Source organism: Lepisosteus oculatus, chromosome 14 (assembly GCF_040954835.1).
Source record: "Lepisosteus oculatus isolate fLepOcu1 chromosome 14, fLepOcu1.hap2, whole genome shotgun sequence".
NCBI classification, from domain to species: Eukaryota; Metazoa; Chordata; class Actinopteri; order Semionotiformes; family Lepisosteidae; genus Lepisosteus; species Lepisosteus oculatus.
The window spans coordinates 47,670,867-47,691,940 of NC_090709.1; the positions used below are offsets into that span (position 1 = coordinate 47,670,867).

Below are 21,074 nucleotides of genomic sequence, written 5' to 3' on the forward strand. Positions count from 1 at the left end.
CTGTCCAAGGCGGCAACCTCATTGCTCGTTCAAAAGAACACGTACTGAAAACTCATCGCCACTGTGTCGTAGATGAGCACCGCGATCGCTTGTTGTCATGCGTCCTTACTTGGGAAATGCAGAAGCAAAAACTGCCCTCTCTCAGCCACCGAAACGTGTGCGGCTCGCCTTGCGCTCTCTGCGCCTCACATATTTGTCGAGCTGTCTGCTCTTCTTTCTGTTGAAGTAATCAAGTTACGGGGCGTCCTGCAGCCTATGATGTTCTCACTGAGAGCTTTCAAGATTTGAAGGAAAACTACGAGCTTGATGGCTCAAGTCGAACGAATGTGATTGTTAAGCAATCGATGATCAAAAGCACGTCTTCTAACAATTCGTGAGAGTATTATCAGCACTGTTTTCACTCGGATATACTTTTCACTTGCTAAGCTGACAAATTGGACGAGAAAATGCCGGAGACGCACTCAGTGCAGACTGAGGTTGGGAAGGAGGTGTGGCCCTTCAACGCTTGACAACTGAAGGACATTCTCTCCGCAACGGAGGAGCACCTGTCAGAAGTCGCAGAAGCTAAACAAGAGCACCGGGCTTCCGGAGATCCAAACTCAGACCTGGAGGATGCGGGCATCGATCCCGCTACCTCTTGCATGCTAAGCAAGCGCTCTACCATTTGAGCTAATCCCCCTCACTTCATGCGTCTCGGCATCATGTCTTACCGCCTCTGCCCCTCTTACCGGGCACCGCCCACTGCCCTTGGTCTGCAAGGCAGTCCTTTCAAATGCGATGACGACGCTGAGACCTTCGTTGCCTATTGTACGAGCTGAACTTTTGTGCTCATCAATTCAACGCTCTTTCCATCCACTCATCTTGTCTTTTGACGCTTCGTGTTTTGCGCTCCTTTGACTATCGGCATATCGGGTGACTGCAAACACTGAAGTTCTTGCTTACGGAGTGTGGAACATTGCTTTCAAGTGATCGCTGTTCTGTCATGTTGACGCCGAGTGAATCTTTCTTTGGCAACATGGGCAGGCTGACAGCAGTGCGAGCGAAAGTAATGGCAAATTTCTTGACTTATTTCTGAATGTGAATGTTCTTTAGAAAAGGGATGCGGCGTTGCTTCTCGCCCGTGTAAAGGTCACGCATTCCAGACGTGGTTATGAGCGAACAGTTGCCGCAAGTGTTTGAAAAGAGCAAGAGAGGAAGCAGCCCTGCCCCGTGTGAGGATCAAACTCAGGCCCTTCAGATGACGAGACTGACGCACTACCAATTACGCCAACAAGCCCAGCTGCAGTACACACACCGGAAAGTTTGCCTCACATGGATTTCAGTCGCCCGTTCCCTAATCTTTAGACGCCCTCTGCTGAATGTTGCATTTGCCTTTTGATCTCACCGATACATTTTTGGTCTGTTTCTGTTGCGAGTCCGTCTTTCAGATCTCACCTAGCACAAGTCTCTGTGGCTGAAGTGGCCTCTCTGCTTCAGCATCGTGCCCTCACTCAGCCATTAAAAATGTCACTCGGACTTCTGACATGCTGACATGAAATGTCAAGAGAGAGGGGCGGAGTGACGCTTAAGCCAGAGAGAAGATGAAAAGGGGGCGTGGCTGCGAAACGCTTGACAGCTGCACGATGCTCTCCATGTAAGGCGGGACCACAGGCTAAAGGACACCTTTCGGCACATCAAGCTCTAAGCACACACCTGGAGAATGCGGGAATTGATCCTGCTATCTCCCACATGCAAAGCAAGCGCTGTACCATTCAAGCCAACCCCCCTCGCTGGGACTTATGCCTCGGCGTCACCTAGTGCCGCTTGTTCCCCTCTTACCGGGCACAGTTCACTGCCCTTCGTCTGCAAGGCAGTCGTGTAATTGCAACTTTCTTGACTTATTGATGAAGGTCTGACTGGACGAGCGAATGGCGCCTCTCCCCATCCTCAAGCTCGCTGACAGATTGAAATGGAAAGTGCTGCTGTGGCTCGTTGGTCTAGTGGTATGATTCTCGCTTAGGGTGCGAGAGGTCCCGGGTTCAACTCCCGGACGAGCCCTCGTGTGCTCTTTTCCTCCTCTTCCACAAGACTGGGAACTGATATCCACATCACTTCGCAGCGTCTGCTTATGGCAAACGATGGAATGTGACTAATGACTGAACGAGCCTGGTGAATTCTCATCACGTGGCACAATGAGAGCGTGCAGTCAGCTGTCCAAGGCGGCAACCTCATTGCTCGTTCAAAAGAACACGTACTGAAAACTCATCGCCACTGTGTCGTAGATGAGCACCGCGATCGCTTGTTGTCATGCGTCCTTACTTGGGAAATGCAGAAGCAAAAACTGCCCTCTCTCAGCCACCGAAACGTGTGCGGCTCGCCTTGCGCTCTCTGCGCCTCACATATTTGTCGAGCTGTCTGCTCTTCTTTCTGTTGAAGTAATCAAGTTACGGGGCGTCCTGCAGCCTATGATGTTCTCACTGAGAGCTTTCAAGATTTGAAGGAAAACTACGAGCTTGATGGCTCAAGTCGAACGAATGTGATTGTTAAGCAATCGATGATCAAAAGCACGTCTTCTAACAATTCGTGAGAGTATTATCAGCACTGTTTTCACTCGGATATACTTTTCACTTGCTAAGCTGACAAATTGGACGAGAAAATGCCGGAGACGCACTCAGTGCAGACTGAGGTTGGGAAGGAGGTGTGGCCCTTCAACGCTTGACAACTGAAGAACGTTCTCTCCGCAACGGAGGAGCACCTGTCAGAAGTCGCAGAAGCTAAACAAGAGCACCGGGCTTCCGGAGATCCAAACTCAGGCCTGGAGGATGTGGGCATCGATCCCACTACCTCTTGCATGCTAAGCGAGCGCTCTACCATTTGAGCTCATCCCCCTCGCTTCATGTGTCTCGGCATCATGTCTTACCACCTCTGCCCCTCTTACCGGGCACCGCCCACTGCCCTTGGTCTGCAAGGCAGTCCTTTCAAATGCGATGACGACGCTGAGACCTTCGTTGCCTATTGTACGAGCTGAACTTTTGTGCTCATCAATTCAACGCTCTTTCCATCCACTCATCTTGTCTTTTGATGCTTCGTGTTTTGCGCTCCTTTGACTATCGGCATATCGGGTGACTGCAAACACTGAAGTTCTTGCTTACGGAGAGTGGAACATTGCTTTCAAGTGATCGCTGTTCTGTCATGTTGACGCCGAGTGAATCTTTCTTTGGCAACATGGGCAGGCTGACAGCAGTGCGAGCGAAAGTAATGGCAAATTTCTTGACTTATTTCTGAATGCGAATGTTCTTTAGAAAAGGGATGCGGCGTTGCTTCTCGCCCGTGTAAAGGTCATGCATTCCAGACGTGGTTATGAGCGAACAGTTGCCGCAAGTGTTTGAAAAGAGCAAGAGAGGAAGCAGCCCTGCCCCGTGTGAGGATCAAACTCAGGCCCTTCAGATGACGAGACTGACGCACTACCAATTACGCCAACAAGCCCAGCTGCAGTACACACACCGGAAAGTTTGCCTCACATGGATTTCAGTCGCCCGTTCCCTAATCTTTAGACGCCCTCTGCTGAATGTTGCATTTGCCTTTTGATCTCACCGATACATTTTTGGTCTGTTTCTGTTGCGAGTCCGTCTTTCAGATCTCACCTAGCACAAGTCTCTGTGGCTGAAGTGGCCTCTCTGCTTCAGCATCGTGCCCTCACTCAGCCATTAAAAATGTCACTCGGACTTCTGACATGCTGACATGAAATGTCAAGAGAGAGGGGCGGAGTGACGCTTAAGCCAGAGAGAAGATGAAAAGGGGGCGTGGCTGCGAAACGCTTGACAGCTGCACGATGCTCTCCATGTAAGGCGGGACCACAGGCTAAGGGACACCTTTCGGCACATCAAGCTCGAAGCACACACCTGGAGGATGCGGGAATTGATCCTGCTATCTCCTACATGCAAAGCAAGCGCTGTACCATACAAGCCAACCCCCTTCGCTGGCACTTATGCCTCGGCGTCACCTAGTGCCGCTTGTTCCCCTCTTACCGGGCACAGTTCACTGCCCTTCGTCTGCAAGGCAGTCGTGTAATTGCAGCTTTCTTGACTTATTGATGAAGGTCTGACTGGACGAGCGAATGGCGCCTCTCCCCATCCTCAAGCTCGCTGACAGATTGAAATGGAAAGTGCTGCTGTGGCTCGTTGGTCTAGTGGTATGATTCTCGCTTAGGGTGCGAGAGGTCCCGGGTTCAACTCCCGGACGAGCCCTCGTGTGCTCTTTTCCTCCTCTTCCACAAGACTGGGAACTGATATCCACATCACTTCGCAGCGTCTGCTTATGGCAAACGATGGAATGTGACTAATGACTGAACGAGCCTGGTGAATTCTCATCAAGTGGCACAATGAGAGCGTGCAGTCAGCTGTCCAAGGCGGCAACCTCATTGCTCGTTTAAAAGAACACGTACTGAAAACTCATCACCACTGTGTCGTAGATGAGCACCGCGATCGCTTGTTGTCATGCGTCCTTACTTGGGAAATGCAGAAGCAAAAACTGCCCTCTCTCAGCCACCGAAACGTGTGCGGCTCGCCTTGCGCTCTCTGCGCCTCACATATTTGTCGAGCTGTCTGCTCTTCTTTCTGTTGAAGTAATCAAGTTACGGGGCGTCCTGCAGCCTATGATGTTCTCACTGAGAGCTTTCAAGATTTGAAGGAAAACTAAGAGCTTGATGGCTCAAGTCGAACGAATGTGATTGTTAAGCAATCGATGATCAAAAGCACGTCTTCTAACAATTCGTGAGAGTATTATCAGCACTGTTTTCACTCGGATATACTTTTCACTTGCTAAGCTGACAAATCGGACGAGAAAATGCCGGAGACGCACTCAGTGCAGACTGAGGTTGGGAAGGAGGTGTGGCCCTTCAACGCTTGACAACTGAAGGACATTCTCTCCGCAACGGAGGAGCACCTGTCAGAAGTCGCAGAAGCTAAACAAGAGCATCGGGCTTCCGGAGATCCAAACTCAGACCTGGAGGATGCGGGCATCGATCCCGCTACCTCTTGCATGTTAAGCGAGCACTCTACCATTTGAGCTAATCCCCCTCGCTTCATGCGTCTCGGCATCATGTCTTACCGCCTCTGCCCCTCTTACCGGGCACCGCCCACTGCCCTTGGTCTGCAAGGCAGTCCTTTCAAATGCGATGACGACGCTGAGACCTTCGTTGCCTATTGTACGAGCTGAACTTTTGTGCTCATCAATTCAACGCTCTTTCCATCCACTCATCTTGTCTTTTGACGCTTCGTGTTTTGCGCTCCTTTGACTGTCGGCATATCGGGTGACTGCAAACACTGAAGTTCTTGCTTACGGAGTGTGGAACATTGCTTTCAAGTGATCGCTGTTCTGTCATGTTGACGCCGAGTGAATCTTTCTTTGGCAACATGGGCAGGCTGACAGCAGTGCGAGCGAAAGTAATGGCAAATTTCTTGACTTATTTCTGAATGTGAATGTTCTTTAGAAAAGGGATGCGGCGTTGCTTCTCGCCCGTGTAAAGGTCACGCATTCCAGACGTGGTTATGAGCGAACAGTTGCCGCAAGTGTTTGAAAAGAGCAAGAGAGGAAGCAGCCCTGCCCCGTGTGAGGATCAAACTCAGGCCCTTCAGATGACGAGACTGACGCACTACCAATTACGCCAACAAGCCCAGCTGCAGTACACACACCGGAAAGTTTGCCTCACATGGATTTCAGTCGCCCGTTCCCTAATCTTTAGACGCCCTCTGCTGAATGTTGCATTTGCCTTTTGATCTCACCGATACATTTTTGGTCTGTTTCTGTTGCGAGTCCGTCTTTCAGATCTCACCTAGCACAAGTCTCTGTGGCTGAAGTGGCCTCTCTGCTTCAGCATCGTGCCCTCACTCAGCCATTAAAAATGTCACTCGGACTTCTGACATGCTGACATGAAATGTCAAGAGAGAGGGGCGGAGTGACGCTTAAGCCAGAGAGAAGATGAAAAGGGGGCGTGGCTGCGAAACGCTTGACAGCTGCACGATGCTCTCCATGTAAGGCGGGACCACAGGCTAAAGGACACCTTTCGGCACATCAAGCTCTAAGCACACACCTGGAGGATGCGGGAATTGATCCTGCTATCTCCCACATGCAAAGCAAGCGCTGTACCATACAAGCCAACCCCCTTCGCTGGGACTTATGCCTCGGCGTCACCTAGTGCCGCTTGTTCCCCTCTTACCGGGCACAGTTCACTGCCCTTCGTCTGCAAGGCAGTCGTGTAATTGCAGCTTTCTTGACTTATTGATGAAGGTCTGACTGGACGAGCGAATGGCGCCTCTCCCCATCCTCAAGCTCGCTGACAGATTGAAATGGAAAGTGCTGCTGTGGCTCGTTGGTCTAGTGGTATGATTCTCGCTTAGGGTGCGAGAGGTCCCGGGTTCAACTCCCGGACGAGCCCTCGTGTGCTCTTTTCCTCCTCTTCCACAAGACTGGGAACTGATATCCACATCACTTCGCAGCGTCTGCTTATGGCAAACGATGGAATGTGACTAATGACTGAACGAGCCTGGTGAATTCTCATCACGTGGCACAATGAGAGCGTGCAGTCAGCTGTCCAAGGCGGCAACCTCATTGCTCGTTCAAAAGAACACGTACTGAAAACTCATCACCACTGTGTCGTAGATGAGCACCGCGATCGCTTGTTGTCATGCGTCCTTACTTGGGAAATGCAGAAGCAAAAACTGCCCTCTCTCAGCCACCGAAACGTGTGCGGCTCGCCTTGCGCTCTCTGCGCCTCACATATTTGTCGAGCTGTCTGCTCTTCTTTCTGTTGAAGTAATCAAGTTACGGGGCGTCCTGCAGCCTATGATGTTCTCACTGAGAGCTTTCAAGATTTGAAGGAAAACTACGAGCTTGATGGCTCAAGTCGAACGAATGTGATTGTTAAGCAATCGATGATCAAAAGCACGTCTTCTAACAATTCGTGAGAGTATTATCAGCACTGTTTTCACTCGGATATACTTTTCACTTGCTAAGCTGACAAATTGGACGAGAAAATGCCGGAGACGCACTCAGTGCAGACTGAGGTTGGGAAAGAGGTGTGGCCCTTCAACGCTTGACAACTGAAGGACATTCTCTCCGCAACGGAGGAGCACCTGTCAGAAGTCGCAGAAGCTAAACAAGAGCACCGGGATTCCGGAGATCCAAACTCAGACCTGGAGGATGCGGGCATCGATCCCGCTACCTCTTGCATGCTAAGCGAGCGCTCTACCATTTGAGCTAATCCCCCTCGCTTCATGTGTCTCCGCATCATGTCTTACCGCCTCTGCCCCTCTTACCGGGCACCGCCCACTGCCCTTGGTCTGCAAGGCAGTCCTTTCAAATGCGATGACGACGCTGAGACCTTCGTTGCCTATTGTACGAGCTGAACTTTTGTGCTCATCAATTCAACGCTCTTTCCATCCACTCATCTTGTCTTTTGACGCTTCGTGTTTTGCGCTCCTTTGACTATCGGCATACCGGGGACTGCAAACACTGAAGTTCTTGCTTACGGAGTGTGGAACATTGCTTTCAAGTGATCGCTGTTCTGTCATGTTGACGCCGAGTGAATCTTTCTTTGGCAACATGGGCAGGCTGACAGCAGTGCGAGCGAAAGTAATGGCAAATTTCTTGACTTATTTCTGAATGTGAATGTTCTTTAGAAAAGGGATGCGGCGTTGCTTCTCGCCCGTGTAAAGGTCACGCATTCCAGACGTGGTTATGAGCGAACAGTTGCCGCAAGTGTTTGAAAAGAGCAAGAGAGGAAGCAGCCCTGCCCCGTGTGAGGATCAAACTCAGGCCCTTCAGATGACGAGACTGACGCACTACCAATTACGCCAACAAGCCCAGCTGCAGTACACACACCGGAAAGTTTGCCTCACATGGATTTCAGTCGCCCGTTCCCTAATCTTTAGACGCCCTCTGCTGAATGTTGCATTTGCCTTTTGATCTCACCGATACATTTTTGGTCTGTTTCTGTTGCGAGTCCGTCTTTCAGATCTCACCTAGCACAAGTCTCTGTGGCTGAAGTGGCCTCTCTGCTTCAGCATCGTGCCCTCACTCAGCCATTAAAAATGTCACTCGGACTTCTGACATGCTGACATGAAATGTCAAGAGAGAGGGGCGGAGTGACGCTTAAGCCAGAGAGAAGATGAAAAGGGGGCGTGGCTGCGAAACGCTTGACAGCTGCACGATGCTCTCCATGTAAGGCGGGACCACAGGCTAAAGGACACCTTTCGGCACATCAAGCTCTAAGCACACACCTGGAGGATGCGGGAATTGATCCTGCTATCTCCCACATGCAAAGCAAGCGCTGTACCATACAAGCCAACCCCCCTCGCTGGGACTTATGCCTCGGCGTCACCTAGTGCCGCTTGTTCCCCTCTTACCGGGCACAGTTCACTGCCCTTCGTCTGCAAGGCAGTCGTGTAATTGCAGCTTTCTTGACTTATTGATGAAGGTCTGACTGGACGAGCGAATGGCGCCTCTCCCCATCCTCAAGCTCGCTGACAGATTGAAATGGAAAGTGCTGCTGTGGCTCGTTGGTCTAGTGGTATGATTCTCGCTTAGGGTGCGAGAGGTCCCGGGTTCAACTCCCGGACGAGCCCTCGTGTGCTCTATTCCTCCTCTTCCACAAGACTGGGAACTGATATCCACATCACTTCGCAGCGTCTGCTTATGGCAAACGATGGAATGTGACTAATGACTGAACGAGCCTGGTGAATTCTCATCACGTGGCACAATGAGAGCGTGCAGTCAGCTGTCCAAGGCGGCAACCTCATTGCTCGTTCAAAAGAACACGTACTGAAAACTCATCACCACTGTGTCGTAGATGAGCACCGCGATCGCTTGTTGTCATGCGTCCTTACTTGGGAAATGCAGAAGCAAAAACTGCCCTCTCTCAGCCACCGAAACGTGTGCGGCTCGCCTTGCGCTCTCTGCGCCTCACATATTTGTCGAGCTGTCTGCTCTTCTTTCTGTTGAAGTAACCAAGTTACGGGGCGTCCTGCAGCCTATGATGTTCTCACTGAGAGCTTTCAAGATTTGAAGGAAAACTACGAGCTTGATGGCTCAAGTCGAACGAATGTGATTGTTAAGCAATCGATGATCAAAAGCACGTCTTCTAACAATTCGTGAGAGTATTATCAGCACTGTTTTCACTCGGATATACTTTTCACTTGCTAAGCTGACAAATTGGACGAGAAAATGCCGGAGACGCACTCAGTGCAGACTGAGGTTGGGAAGGAGGTGTGGCCCTTCAACGCTTGACAACTGAAGGACGTTCTCTCCGCAACGGAGGAGCACCTGTCAGAAGTCGCAGAAGCTAAACAAGAGCACCGGGATTCCGGAGATCCAAACTCAGACCTGGAGGATGCGGGCATCGATCCCGCTACCTCTTGCATGCTAAGCGAGCGCTCTACCATTTCAGCTAATCCCCCTCGCTTCATGCGTCTCGGCATCATGTCTTACCGCCTTTGCCCCTCTTACCGGGCACCGCCCACTGCCCTTGGTCTGCAAGGCAGTCCTTTCAAATGCGATGACGACGCTGAGACCTTCGTTGCCTATTGTACGAGCTGAACTTTTGTGCTCATCAATTCAACGCTCTTTCCATCCACTCATCTTGTCTTTTGACGCTTCGTGTTTTGCGCTCCTTTGACTATCGGCATATCGGGTGACTGCAAACACTGAAGTTCTTGCTTACGGAGTGTGGAACATTGCTTTCAAGTGATCGCTGTTCTGTCATGTTGACGCCGAGTGAATCTTTCTTTGGCAACATGGGCAGGCTGACAGCAGTGCGAGCGAAAGTAATGGCAAATTTCTTGACTTATTTCTGAATGTGAATGTTCTTTAGAAAAGGGATGCGGCGTTGCTTCTCGCCCGTGTAAAGGTCACGCATTCCAGACGTGGTTATGAGCGAACAGTTGCCGCAAGTGTTTGAAAAGAGCAAGAGAGGAAGCAGCCCTGCCCCGTGTGAGGATCAAACTCAGGCCCTTCAGATGACGAGACTGACGCACTACCAATTACGCCAACAAGCCCAGCTGCAGTACACACACCGGAAAGTTTGCCTCACATGGATTTCAGTCGCCCGTTCCCTAATCTTTAGACGCCCTCTGCTGAATGTTGCATTTGCCTTTTGATCTCACCGATACATTTTTGGTCTGTTTCTGTTGCGAGTCCGTCTTTCAGATCTCACCTAGCACAAGTCTCTGTGGCTGAAGTGGCCTCTCTGCTTCAGCATCGTGCCCTCACTCAGCCATTAAAAATGTCACTCGGACTTCTGACATGCTGACATGAAATGTCAAGAGAGAGGGGCGGAGTGACGCTTAAGCCAGAGAGAAGATGAAAAGGGGGCCTGGCTGCGAAACGCTTGACAGCTGCACGATGCTCTCCATGTAAGGCGGGACCACAGGCTAAAGGACACCTTTCGGCACATCAAGCTCTAAGCACACACCTGGAGGATGCGGGAATTGATCCTGCTATCTCCCACATGCAAAGCAAGCGCTGTACCATACAAGCCAACCCCCCTCGCTGGGACTTATGCCTCGGCGTCACCTAGTGCCGCTTGTTCCCCTCTTACCGGGCACAGTTCACTGCCCTTCGTCTGCAAGGCAGTCGTGTAATTGCAGCTTTCTTGACTTATTGATGAAGGTCTGACTGGACGAGCGAATGGCGCCTCTCCCCATCCTCAAGCTCGCTGACAGATTGAAATGGAAAGTGCTGCTGTGGCTCGTTGGTCTAGTGGTATGATTCTCGCTTAGGGTGCGAGAGGTCCCGGGTTCAACTCCCGGACGAGCCCTCGTGTGCTCTTTTCCTCCTCTTCCACAAGACTGGGAACTGATATCCACATCACTTCGCAGCGTCTGCTTATGGCAAACGATGGAATGTGACTAATGACTGAACGAGCCTGGTGAATTCTCATCACGTGGCACAATGAGAGCGTGCAGTCAGCTGTCCAAGGCGGCAACCTCATTGCTCGTTCAAAAGAACACGTACTGAAAACTCATCACCACTGTGTCGTAGATGAGCACCGCGATCGCTTGTTGTCATGCGTCCTTACTTGGGAAATGCAGAAGCAAAAACTGCCCTCTCTCAGCCACCGAAACGTGTGCGGCTCGCCTTGCGCTCTCTGCGCCTCACATATTTGTCGAGCTGTCTGCTCTTCTTTCTGTTGAAGTAACCAAGTTACGGGGCGTCCTGCAGCCTATGATGTTCTCACTGAGAGCTTTCAAGATTTGAAGGAAAACTACGAGCTTGATGGCTCAAGTCGAACGAATGTGATTGTTAAGCAATCGATGATCAAAAGCACGTCTTCTAACAATTCGTGAGAGTATTATCAGCACTGTTTTCACTCGGATATACTTTTCACTTGCTAAGCTGACAAATTGGACGAGAAAATGCCGGAGACGCACTCAGTGCAGACTGAGGTTGGGAAGGAGGTGTGGCCCTTCAACGCTTGACAACTGAAGGACGTTCTCTCCGCAACGGAGGAGCACCTGTCAGAAGTCGCAGAAGCTAAACAAGAGCACCGGGCTTCCGGAGATCCAAACTCAGACCTGGAGGATGCGGGCATCGATCCCGCTACCTCTTGCATGCTAAGCGAGCGCTCTACCATTTCAGCTAATCCCCCTCGCTTCATGCGTCTCGGCATCATGTCTTACCGCCTTTGCCCCTCTTACCGGGCACCGCCCACTGCCCTTGGTCTGCAAGGCAGTCCTTTCAAATGCGATGACGACGCTGAGACCTTCGTTGCCTATTGTACGAGCTGAACTTTTGTGCTCATCAATTCAACGCTCTTTCCATCCACTCATCTTGTCTTTTGACGCTTCGTGTTTTGCGCTCCTTTGACTATCGGCATATCGGGTGACTGCAAACACTGAAGTTCTTGCTTACGGAGTGTGGAACATTGCTTTCAAGTGATCGCTGTTCTGTCATGTTGACGCCGAGTGAATCTTTCTTTGGCAACATGGGCAGGCTGACAGCAGTGCGAGCGAAAGTAATGGCAAATTTCTTGACTTATTTCTGAATGTGAATGTTCTTTAGAAAAGGGATGCGGCGTTGCTTCTCGCCCGTGTAAAGGTCACGCATTCCAGACGTGGTTATGAGCGAACAGTTGCCGCAAGTGTTTGAAAAGAGCAAGAGAGGAAGCAGCCCTGCCCCGTGTGAGGATCAAACTCAGGCCCTTCAGATGACGAGACTGACGCACTACCAATTACGCCAACAAGCCCAGCTGCAGTACACACACCGGAAAGTTTGCCTCACATGGATTTCAGTCGCCCGTTCCCTAATCTTTAGACGCCCTCTGCTGAATGTTGCATTTGCCTTTTGATCTCACCGATACATTTTTGGTCTGTTTCTGTTGCGAGTCCGTCTTTCAGATCTCACCTAGCACAAGTCTCTGTGGCTGAAGTGGCCTCTCTGCTTCAGCATCGTGCCCTCACTCAGCCATTAAAAATGTCACTCGGACTTCTGACATGCTGACATGAAATGTCAAGAGAGAGGGGCGGAGTGACGCTTAAGCCAGAGAGAAGATGAAAAGGGGGCGTGGCTGCGAAACGCTTGACAGCTGCACGATGCTCTCCATGTAAGGCGGGACCACAGGCTAAAGGACACCTTTCGGCACATCAAGCTCTAAGCACACACCTGGAGGATGCGGGAATTGATCCTGCTATCTCCCACATGCAAAGCAAGCGCTGTACCATACAAGCCAACCCCCCTCGCTGGGACTTATGCCTCGGCGTCACCTAGTGCCGCTTGTTCCCCTCTTACCGGGCACAGTTCACTGCCCTTCGTCTGCAAGGCAGTCGTGTAATTGCAGCTTTCTTGACTTATTGATGAAGGTCTGACTGGACGAGCGAATGGCGCCTCTCCCCATCCTCAAGCTCGCTGACAGATTGAAATGGAAAGTGCTGCTGTGGCTCGTTGGTCTAGTGGTATGATTCTCGCTTAGGGTGCGAGAGGTCCCGGGTTCAACTCCCGGACGAGCCCTCGTGTGCTCTTTTCCTCCTCTTCCACAAGACTGGGAACTGATATCCACATCACTTCGCAGCGTCTGCTTATGGCAAACGATGGAATGTGACTAATGACTGAACGAGCCTGGTGAATTCTCATCACGTGGCACAATGAGAGCGTGCAGTCAGCTGTCCAAGGCGGCAACCTCATTGCTCGTTCAAAAGAACACGTACTGAAAACTCATCACCACTGTGTCGTAGATGAGCACCGCGATTGCTTGTTGTCATGCGTCCTTACTTGGGAAATGCAGAAGCAAAAACTGCCCTCTCTCAGCCACCGAAACGTGTGCGGCTCGCCTTGCGCTCTCTGCGTCTCACATATTTGTCGAGCTGTCTGCTCTTCTTTCAGTTGAAGTAATCAAGTTACGGGGCGTCCTGCAGCCTATGATGTTCTCACTGAGAGCTTTCAAGATTTGAAGGAAAACTACGAGCTTGATAAAAGAATCAATTTAAATGTTTCTTGAAAAACGGATCCTTCTAAATATCGGAAGTCCAACGTCTCATGGAAACTGTCTGTGTAACGGTCTAACGTGATAACGTGATAACCACTACACTCTGGAAACGGTGGGAAATTGTGCCCAGTGGCCCAGTGCTGAGCTACGCCAATGCTATTCAGGGGCTATTCAGGGGCCAATGCTATTCGATGTGAATTGAATGCTATTCAACTCGCCAATGCTATTCAGGGGTGGAAAAGGGTGGAGCCGTGTGTGTCTTTTGTTCAAAGACACCCCCATCTCAGAGCCGGAAGTATAGGCCTTCCTCCCGCAGGTCCACAAAGATGTTATTTTTTAAGAAGATCCTGCGAAAGTCGGCCATCCGCCTCTCAGCCCTGCAGTAGGCCAGGCTGAGAGAGAAGCAGTCCTTCACCCTGGCAATGCACAGCCTGACAAGGTCTGGCTTCAGGCCATTGTACATCATGAGGTTCCTCCTCTCCCAGACAGCTGTCCTCGTTAGGCTGAGGAGGAGGTTCACTAAAATGGCGTTAACCCCCCTCTCAGACCCGCGGTACCCAAAGAGGAACAGCTCTTTCCAGGGCACCCCGTCAAGAACAGCTCCTCGAACAGAGCGAAACAGGCCATCCAGCAGATCCGTCAAGTACGCCCTGGCTCGAGCTGGGGGAAGATCTTACCCCAGAACACCTCTGAGACCGGCACTCTGAAGCGTTTCGCCACCATCAGCCTGTAGAACATGCTGGTGGTGAACCCCAGGAGGTCCACCCCACGGTCCCCCCACTTCACCCTCAGCTCCGGCCAGGCCGGGCCTGCTGCCCCGTCTTGTAGATGGAGCTTCTCCAGCCAACTGTCCGGGAGACCGAGTTTGAGCTGCTCGTAATCCTGACGGATCTTACTGACAGGCAGCTCGTCGTCGACCTCTCGCACAGCGTCGACAATAGCCTGGGTGGGCAGAAATCCGTCCTTTACTTCATAAAGAAGATCCTTGACCTTGGATATGCCAGCCTCGTAGAGCTGCCTGTTCCATCGAGACACCAGCAGGGGGTCGAGGAACAGAGGCTGTTCCAGAATCTGGGCCCGGGTCTCCGGCGTGTAGGAGACATGCTGGGACATGAACTACCCCCTCGCCAGCAGGACCTCCCTGTAAAAGGAGGGCAGATGTTTTATCAACCCCGGAGTCAGCCTCACCAGGAGAGTCTCCTGCCCCAAGCCCCCGCAAGTCTCGAGGTAGCTTCCCATACCAATCTTCCAAATGCTGACATTATCCAGGTCAAGGAACTTCTTCACTACTTTCAGCCTAAAGCTTTTCAGCTTCAGGCCTACATCACACAGCTTCAGCCCACCCCTGGAGATTTTCCCAATGAGGGTGTCATGAGTGACCCGCGGAGGCTTCCCCTCCCACACGAATCCCACCACCAGTTGCCTAATCTCATTCTCTACCCGTTCAGGAAGAGGCATCACAGACAGTGGGTACCACAAGAGGGACAGGCACAGTGTGTTAACGAGCAGGACCCTTCCCTTAAGGGTCTGGGACCTGTGTCTCCACCGATTTAATTTGCCCTCATCTTAATGAGCTTCTCCTTCCACAGGAGAAGCCCAGTGGCCTGCTCATCAGCGTTAATGTAGATGCCAAGGACCTTCAGGTGACCCGTCTCAACCCTGAAAGGGTAACCGAAGAGCGGGGCAAGGTCTGCCCTCCCCACCGGCATGACCTCAGACTTCTCCAAGTTTACCTTGGCGCCCGAGGCAGCGCAGTAGGCCTGCACCACCTCTAAAATGGCCGAGATCTCCGCCACCTCTGCCAACGTCAGTCTGGTGTCGTCAGCATATTGGTAGATCAACGAGGTGGCGGTGCCCCCAGGCAAGGTCACTGGAAAGAAGCTCGTGAGGGAACCATTCACCTTGACACAGCTCACGATCCCCTTGTACACGAGCCTCACCCAGATGAAGGCCTCGCCGAAGCCAAAGCTCTTCAAGACCTCAAACAGGAAGGAATGCTCCACCCTGTCGAAGGCCTTCTCCTGGTCCAGTTTCAGGACGTATCCACCCCTCGGCTGCTCCCGCATAAGGTCCACAACATCTCTGATGGAGCACACCGTGTCCGCGATGTCTCTCCACTTGACGCAGTAGGTCTGCGAAGGCGACAGGATCCTGGGCAGAACCTTCCCGAGCCTGAGGGAGAGAACACGAGTTAGTATCTTATAGTCTGTGTTCAACAGACTGATCGGGCGAAAGTTTTTCAAAAGGGAGGGATCCCCCTGCTTTTTGTAGACAAGAGAGATCACCCCCCTTCTCATAGATGGGGTCAGAGCGCCGGTCCTGGCAATCTCCTGGAACACCTCCAGAAGGAGGGGCCCCAGGGACTGCTGAAAGTGTCTGTAGAGCTTGGAGGAGAGCCCGTCCCACCCAGGGCTCTTGTTAGGAGACGAGCCCCGAAGTGCTTCAAGCACTTCCTCCAAGCTCAGCGCACTGTCACAGAGCTCACGATCGCTCTGTGACAGGCGGGTACTCACCCAAGCCAGCATGGCCCGGGTCTGCTGCTCATCCACCACTTCTGCCAGAACAAGGCGCTATAAAAAGAAAACACCTCATTCCTAATGGCCTCGGGGGCAGAGAGCCGCACACCGTCCTCTCCCACCAGCTCCTCGATGAAGGAGCTGCGCTGCCTCTCCTGCTCCAGGCCGAAAAAGAACCTCGTGCTCTTCTCGCCCTTGGCAAGATACTGGGCTCTGCTGCGCACCCTGGCTCCTCTCCACTTCTCCTCCTCCAGGGCTTGCAGCTCACCCCTCAGCTCCAGCAAGAGCTCGCAGCCCCCGCCGTGATCTGCCAGGAGCCCGAGCTCTGAGGTGATCCGAGCCCGAAGCTGTCTCTCCTGCCTGGCCTTCTCCCGCCCCCGGGACAGGCCATACTAGATACTGAACTCTTTGATGGCGTACTTGAGATTATCCCACCAGACCAGCTTTTCTGACCTATACAGGGGACACTGCAGCTGCTGCCGGATAAGATCTTCTATGCCCTGACAGAATGAAGCCTCCCCAGGAGCGCCTTATTAAAGCACCAGAGGCCGGGGCACCGGTCCTCCTGTGCCCCTGCTAGAGAAAAGTGAAGCACAGCATGGTCGCTCAGGGTCATGAACACATAGCGCATCTGGCTCAGGCACGGGAAGAGACTCATGTGCCCCTGCAACAGGTCGATCCGGCTCTGTCTCACCTTCGACGACCTGCCGCCGAGAAAAGTCCCTCCGCGCACACTAAGCCTGACGCCACGCATCCACGAACCAGTGAGCTTCCGCACTGCGCTCCAGGAAGCTGCGAGCAGCACTGCTCTTAAAGGTCATCCCAACCGCGACATCGAGCGCACTCAGTGCACAGTTAAAATCTCCGACGACCAGCCCTGGCTGCTGAAAGCAGCTTGCCTCCAGCTGCTTGAAGAAGGCGAGCCGCTCAGCTTCCCCATTGGGGGCGTAGATGTTACTCAGCAGCACGGACTGTCCAGGAAACCCAAGACAGACCTGCAGGAGCTGGCCCTACGTGTCGCGGTGCAGGAGCCTTACGCTCTCGTACACTCCCCTCCTCACCAGCACAGCCACCCCCCTCCTGCACAGGCTGGAGGTGTTGCTGTAAAACAGCTCCCCGTCCCACTGTGCTCGCACCTTCCGGACACACTCCTCGTCCCAGAAGGTCTCCTGGAGGCAGACAACATCCGTCCGCCCCAGCAGAGCTAACACTGCCCCCAGCTTTGCTCAGTCCCTCAGCCCGTTGGCGTTTAAAGAGGCGAAAGTTGCCATCACGCATATGGCCATAAGAGTGAAATTAATTCTCCGGCCCGCGCGACAGTTCCCCCGCCCTTTCTGCCAAATTCTCATTGCCAACACTTGCCGCTTCCTCCCCACCTCCTGTCTCCGCCACCGCAGAGACATCAGGGATGGTCTGAGGACAACTCTTGAACTGGGCTTCAGGTTGGGCTGAGGCCTGACGTGGTGCCACTGGATTCCAGCCTTCGAGGGCCCAGGCGGTTGTACCCCGGCTCGCCCACTCCCCTCCCCCTCCTCCCTGTCCTCCCTCTCCACCCCATCCATCTCCACCACCTCCCCTTCCCCCTCCATCTCCATGCTCTGTAATTCCCCCTCCTCTGTCCCTGCCCCATCCATCTCAAGACACCCATCCTCCATTCCTTCTTCCACCACTTCCCCTACCTCTCCTCCCACGACCATATCCAACTCCCCTTCCTCAGTCTCTGCCAACGGTGCCTGCCAGAGTATTGAAGAGGCTCCCTCACCTGGCAGGATGTCTTGTGGCCACTGCAGGGCAACCGGGCGCTTCCCCTCAGGCTCCTCTGGGTCCTCGGGCATCTCTTCGTTTGGGCCTATGTCCACCTTGCCAGGGTCTTGTCGCCGTTGCCGCTGCTGCTTGGTCACACGCCTCGCAGCAGTGCCTTTGCTGACCCCAGCAGGCTTCTCATCCCCTGGCCCAGAAGAGGGCCCTGCTGGCTCACCGGTAAGCTGGGGAACCGCTGACGGTGATGGTGGAGGTGGTGGTGTTGCTGCCGTCGCCTCCTCCCTCTGCCTCTCTCCCTGCACAGGCTGGGGTGTCATAAGCCCACTGGTACGCTGAGGGGCCGCATCTGGTGGTGGTGGTGCCCGTAGGATCTCAGCTGCACCACGCTGCACCGCCGCATGTTGTGGAGCAACCTCCCTCTGCTTCTCTTGCGGCACAGAGTGGGATGCAGCAGGATTGTTAGGGCAACGGGGCGCCTCTGCTGGTGGAGATGCTGGCTGGTCCACGGCTCCTTTCTGCTGCGCTGTACCCAGGATTGGAGGGGCCTCCTCTGCCTCTCCCCCATCACCGGCTGGGGCGTTGCTGGCTCACTGGGGTCCTGGGGCGCCGCTGCTAGCAACTCTCCATGCTCAGCTGCAGTGGCCACTCGTAGTCCATCTTCAAGCCCCTCAGCGTTGCGGGCAGCTGCTCCTGCGGCGGCTGGATCTTCCGGCTCTGGCTCGCAGTTGCAGCTCATGAGCGCATGGAGGCAGTCCGGGCTCTTGGCAGCGGTGCATTTCCTGGCGCGATGGCCGGGCTGTCTGCACTCATAGAAGAGGAACTCAGGGCAGTCCTTGGCGATGTGCCCCGAGTCCAGGCAGACATGACACACCCTTTGTTGCTGGTCGTGGAGGACCCTGAAGTACTGCCCCCCCTCTGCCGTGGCGAAGCGGGTGCTGTATGGCAACGAGGCTACATGATCGGGAAAGCGAATCCGAACAAACCTCGTGCCATCAGCAATGGTGGTCCCGGGGTAGTGGCGCATCCTGATGTCCGAAATGACTCTCACCCCCCAGCTACTCAGCTTCTCCTTGATAGTCTAATCTGAGATATATGCCGGGAGGTGGAGGAAGGACACCACTACCTCCTTCCGCTCCAGCCAGCGGCAGTAGCAGGGTGTGCCCTGCACATCCAGCCCCACAGCCACCGCGTCCGCATGTTCTTTTGAGTCCAGAGTCAGTTCAAACTCTTTTGGCGTCTGGGGGCGGCAGGCAAAAAGAGAGCCCTCCCCACAGACGCCGTACACAGCTGCGATAATAGCACCCGCAGACGGTTTCTCCACGCCACTCACATCCACCACAACAGTATGCGCCCTTGCAAAAACCCGCCAGGGGGGTCGGTCCAAATTCCTCATCCTTCTCTTACCTACACCACTGTCCTCCTCCACTACAATAACATTCTCTGCCTCCATGTTTTTTCCTTCCATTAAAACACAAACAGGACTCAGAAAGCAACAAAAAAGCAACAAAAAAAACCCCAAAAGTCTCTCCCCTCCCCAAACAGAGCTAGGCTGAAGGGGAGAGCTTCAAAAATCAACCAAAAACACCAAAAAAACACAAAAAAACAAAGTCTAACTTAAGACAAACAAATCCTCTGTTCCTCTTCTTCTTCTCCTTCTTATAGAGAGAACAGCTCCGTCACCTCTTTTACGACGCTGCTTTTTTGAGAGCTGCTGCTGTGCTTTGACATCTGAGCTCTGTGGAAAACGATCTCAATACAATTCTGAAAAACACGACTCCCCGAACGCCAGCCGAACAAGTCTCCACAGCGGAAGCGCTGTGTCTCTTTTCAGCTGGCGATAAACCTTTCCTCGATCCTTTGCGGACTTGTAAAACTGTTCATGATCAGTTTTACAAGCTCCTGCGCTTAAAAGCTTACAGCACCTGGTATTCCCAGGCAGTCTCCCATCCAAGTACTAACCAGGCCCATCTCTGTTTATCTTCCGAGATCAGGCGTGCTCAAGGGGGTGTGGCCGTAAGCAAGAGCAAGGATCGCTGGCACCCTTCTTATAGAGAGGACAGCTCCATCACCTCTTTTACAACGCTGCTTTTTTCCCTTGCGTTTTTCTCTTCTTCCCACGTTCTCTCTCTTCACTGCCTTCGTCCCCGCTCAATTTCACTTCAACCTTTCACTCTTGCTTCCTTCCAATGAGGACGGAGCTGCGGGAGAAAGGGCGCTATAGGGGATCGCTGTGGAGAGCTGCTGCGGTGCTTTGACATCTGAGCTCTGTGGAAAACGATCTCAATACAATTCTGAAAAACGCGACTCCCAGAACGCCAGCCTAACAAGTCTTGAAGTGGAAATCTAATAAGTAAATTGATTCTTAAAATGTAGAGAGCTTTGCAAGAAATATATTGGTGCTTTAAGATGTAGCGGTGAGGCTTAAATAATAAGGCAGAATTAAGTGTTTCTGAGCTTCCCAAATGAGGCCCCATTTCTCTGTTCATCTCTGTGGTGCAGCCACAGAGAAACTATTCATGCAAGATGTTTTCTTTTGATAAGGACAGCTCCCACAGGGGGATGCACTTAGCTAAGCCTGGCTATCATGATCAATGGTCATCCATTGGCGCCTATCTGTTTAGGGAGTGCCAGTTGGACATCTGGACTGCATTACTAAGTGTCAGGACTAAGTGACTCATATCTCACCTTGATCAACCAATCAGGGACTGGTAGGGCCGAGTAACCCACGTGGGACTCTGATGCCCATGGAACTTTCAGCCAATCAATGAGCTGAAGTTCCTCCAGGTAAAACAGGCAACACAGAGAGCCTGGGAGATTGAGATTCAGATTCAGATTCAGACAAGATTCAGATTCAGATTCAACAATTCTAAAGGGAATTCAAAGGAGAATCCCAAGGGCAGGACATTCTCACAGCGCGCCTCCTGACCATCCTGAGACTCAGCCCGGACAACCACGGAACGGCCAGTGTGTCCGAGTGCCAGAACTTTCCTTTGTTCTAAGAGTCTAGAGTGGAGGTTGCCAGAGAGTAACCAGCAGCAGGCCTCGTGAACAGGTCGGAACTGTGGACAGCTGAATCACTATTCAGAACTAGCTCTTCATCAGGAACGAACCAGTCCTCTTCCTGACTTGCTGGGACCCACAGTCATCTTTTCTCCTGTGCACAAACTTTGCTAGTTAAGCCAACAGTGAGCATCAGCAGCGCACCGTCGCAAGCCGCACAGCACAGCCTGGCACGGAGCCAGAGAGCCCGGATTGGACAGCAACAGCCTGCAACTGTTTCTTTGTGCCCGCAGGAGATCTGAATCCCCAAAGATTGGATGAGTATTCAACTTCAATGCATT

General features: G+C 52.7%; 7 non-coding genes and 1 pseudogene across 7 annotated transcripts; 6 read left to right on the plus strand and 2 right to left on the minus strand.

The window, feature by feature from the left end:
* Positions 1 to 606: 606 nt before the first annotated feature.
* trnaa-agc (transfer RNA alanine (anticodon AGC)) lies at positions 607 to 679 on the minus strand. Its single transcript has one exon. It is a non-coding gene; the product is annotated as a tRNA-Ala (tRNA).
* Positions 680 to 1,965: 1,286 nt separating this feature from the next.
* trnap-agg (transfer RNA proline (anticodon AGG)) lies at positions 1,966 to 2,037 on the plus strand. Its single transcript has one exon. It is a non-coding gene; the product is annotated as a tRNA-Pro (tRNA).
* Positions 2,038 to 4,154: 2,117 nt separating this feature from the next.
* Positions 4,155 to 4,226, plus strand: trnap-agg (transfer RNA proline (anticodon AGG)). Its single transcript has one exon. It is a non-coding gene; the product is annotated as a tRNA-Pro (tRNA).
* Positions 4,227 to 6,343: 2,117 nt separating this feature from the next.
* On the plus strand, positions 6,344 to 6,415 carry trnap-agg (transfer RNA proline (anticodon AGG)). Its single transcript has one exon. It is a non-coding gene; the product is annotated as a tRNA-Pro (tRNA).
* A 2,116-nt stretch (positions 6,416 to 8,531) lies between these two features.
* trnap-agg (transfer RNA proline (anticodon AGG)) lies at positions 8,532 to 8,603 on the plus strand. The gene has a single exon. It is a non-coding gene; the product is annotated as a tRNA-Pro (tRNA).
* A 2,117-nt stretch (positions 8,604 to 10,720) lies between these two features.
* Positions 10,721 to 10,792, plus strand: trnap-agg (transfer RNA proline (anticodon AGG)). The gene has a single exon. It is a non-coding gene; the product is annotated as a tRNA-Pro (tRNA).
* Positions 10,793 to 12,909: 2,117 nt separating this feature from the next.
* Positions 12,910 to 12,981, plus strand: trnap-agg (transfer RNA proline (anticodon AGG)). Its single transcript has one exon. It is a non-coding gene; the product is annotated as a tRNA-Pro (tRNA).
* Positions 12,982 to 19,643: 6,662 nt separating this feature from the next.
* LOC138219180 (5S ribosomal RNA) lies at positions 19,644 to 19,752 on the minus strand (annotated as a pseudogene).
* Positions 19,753 to 21,074: the final 1,322 nt, after the last annotated feature.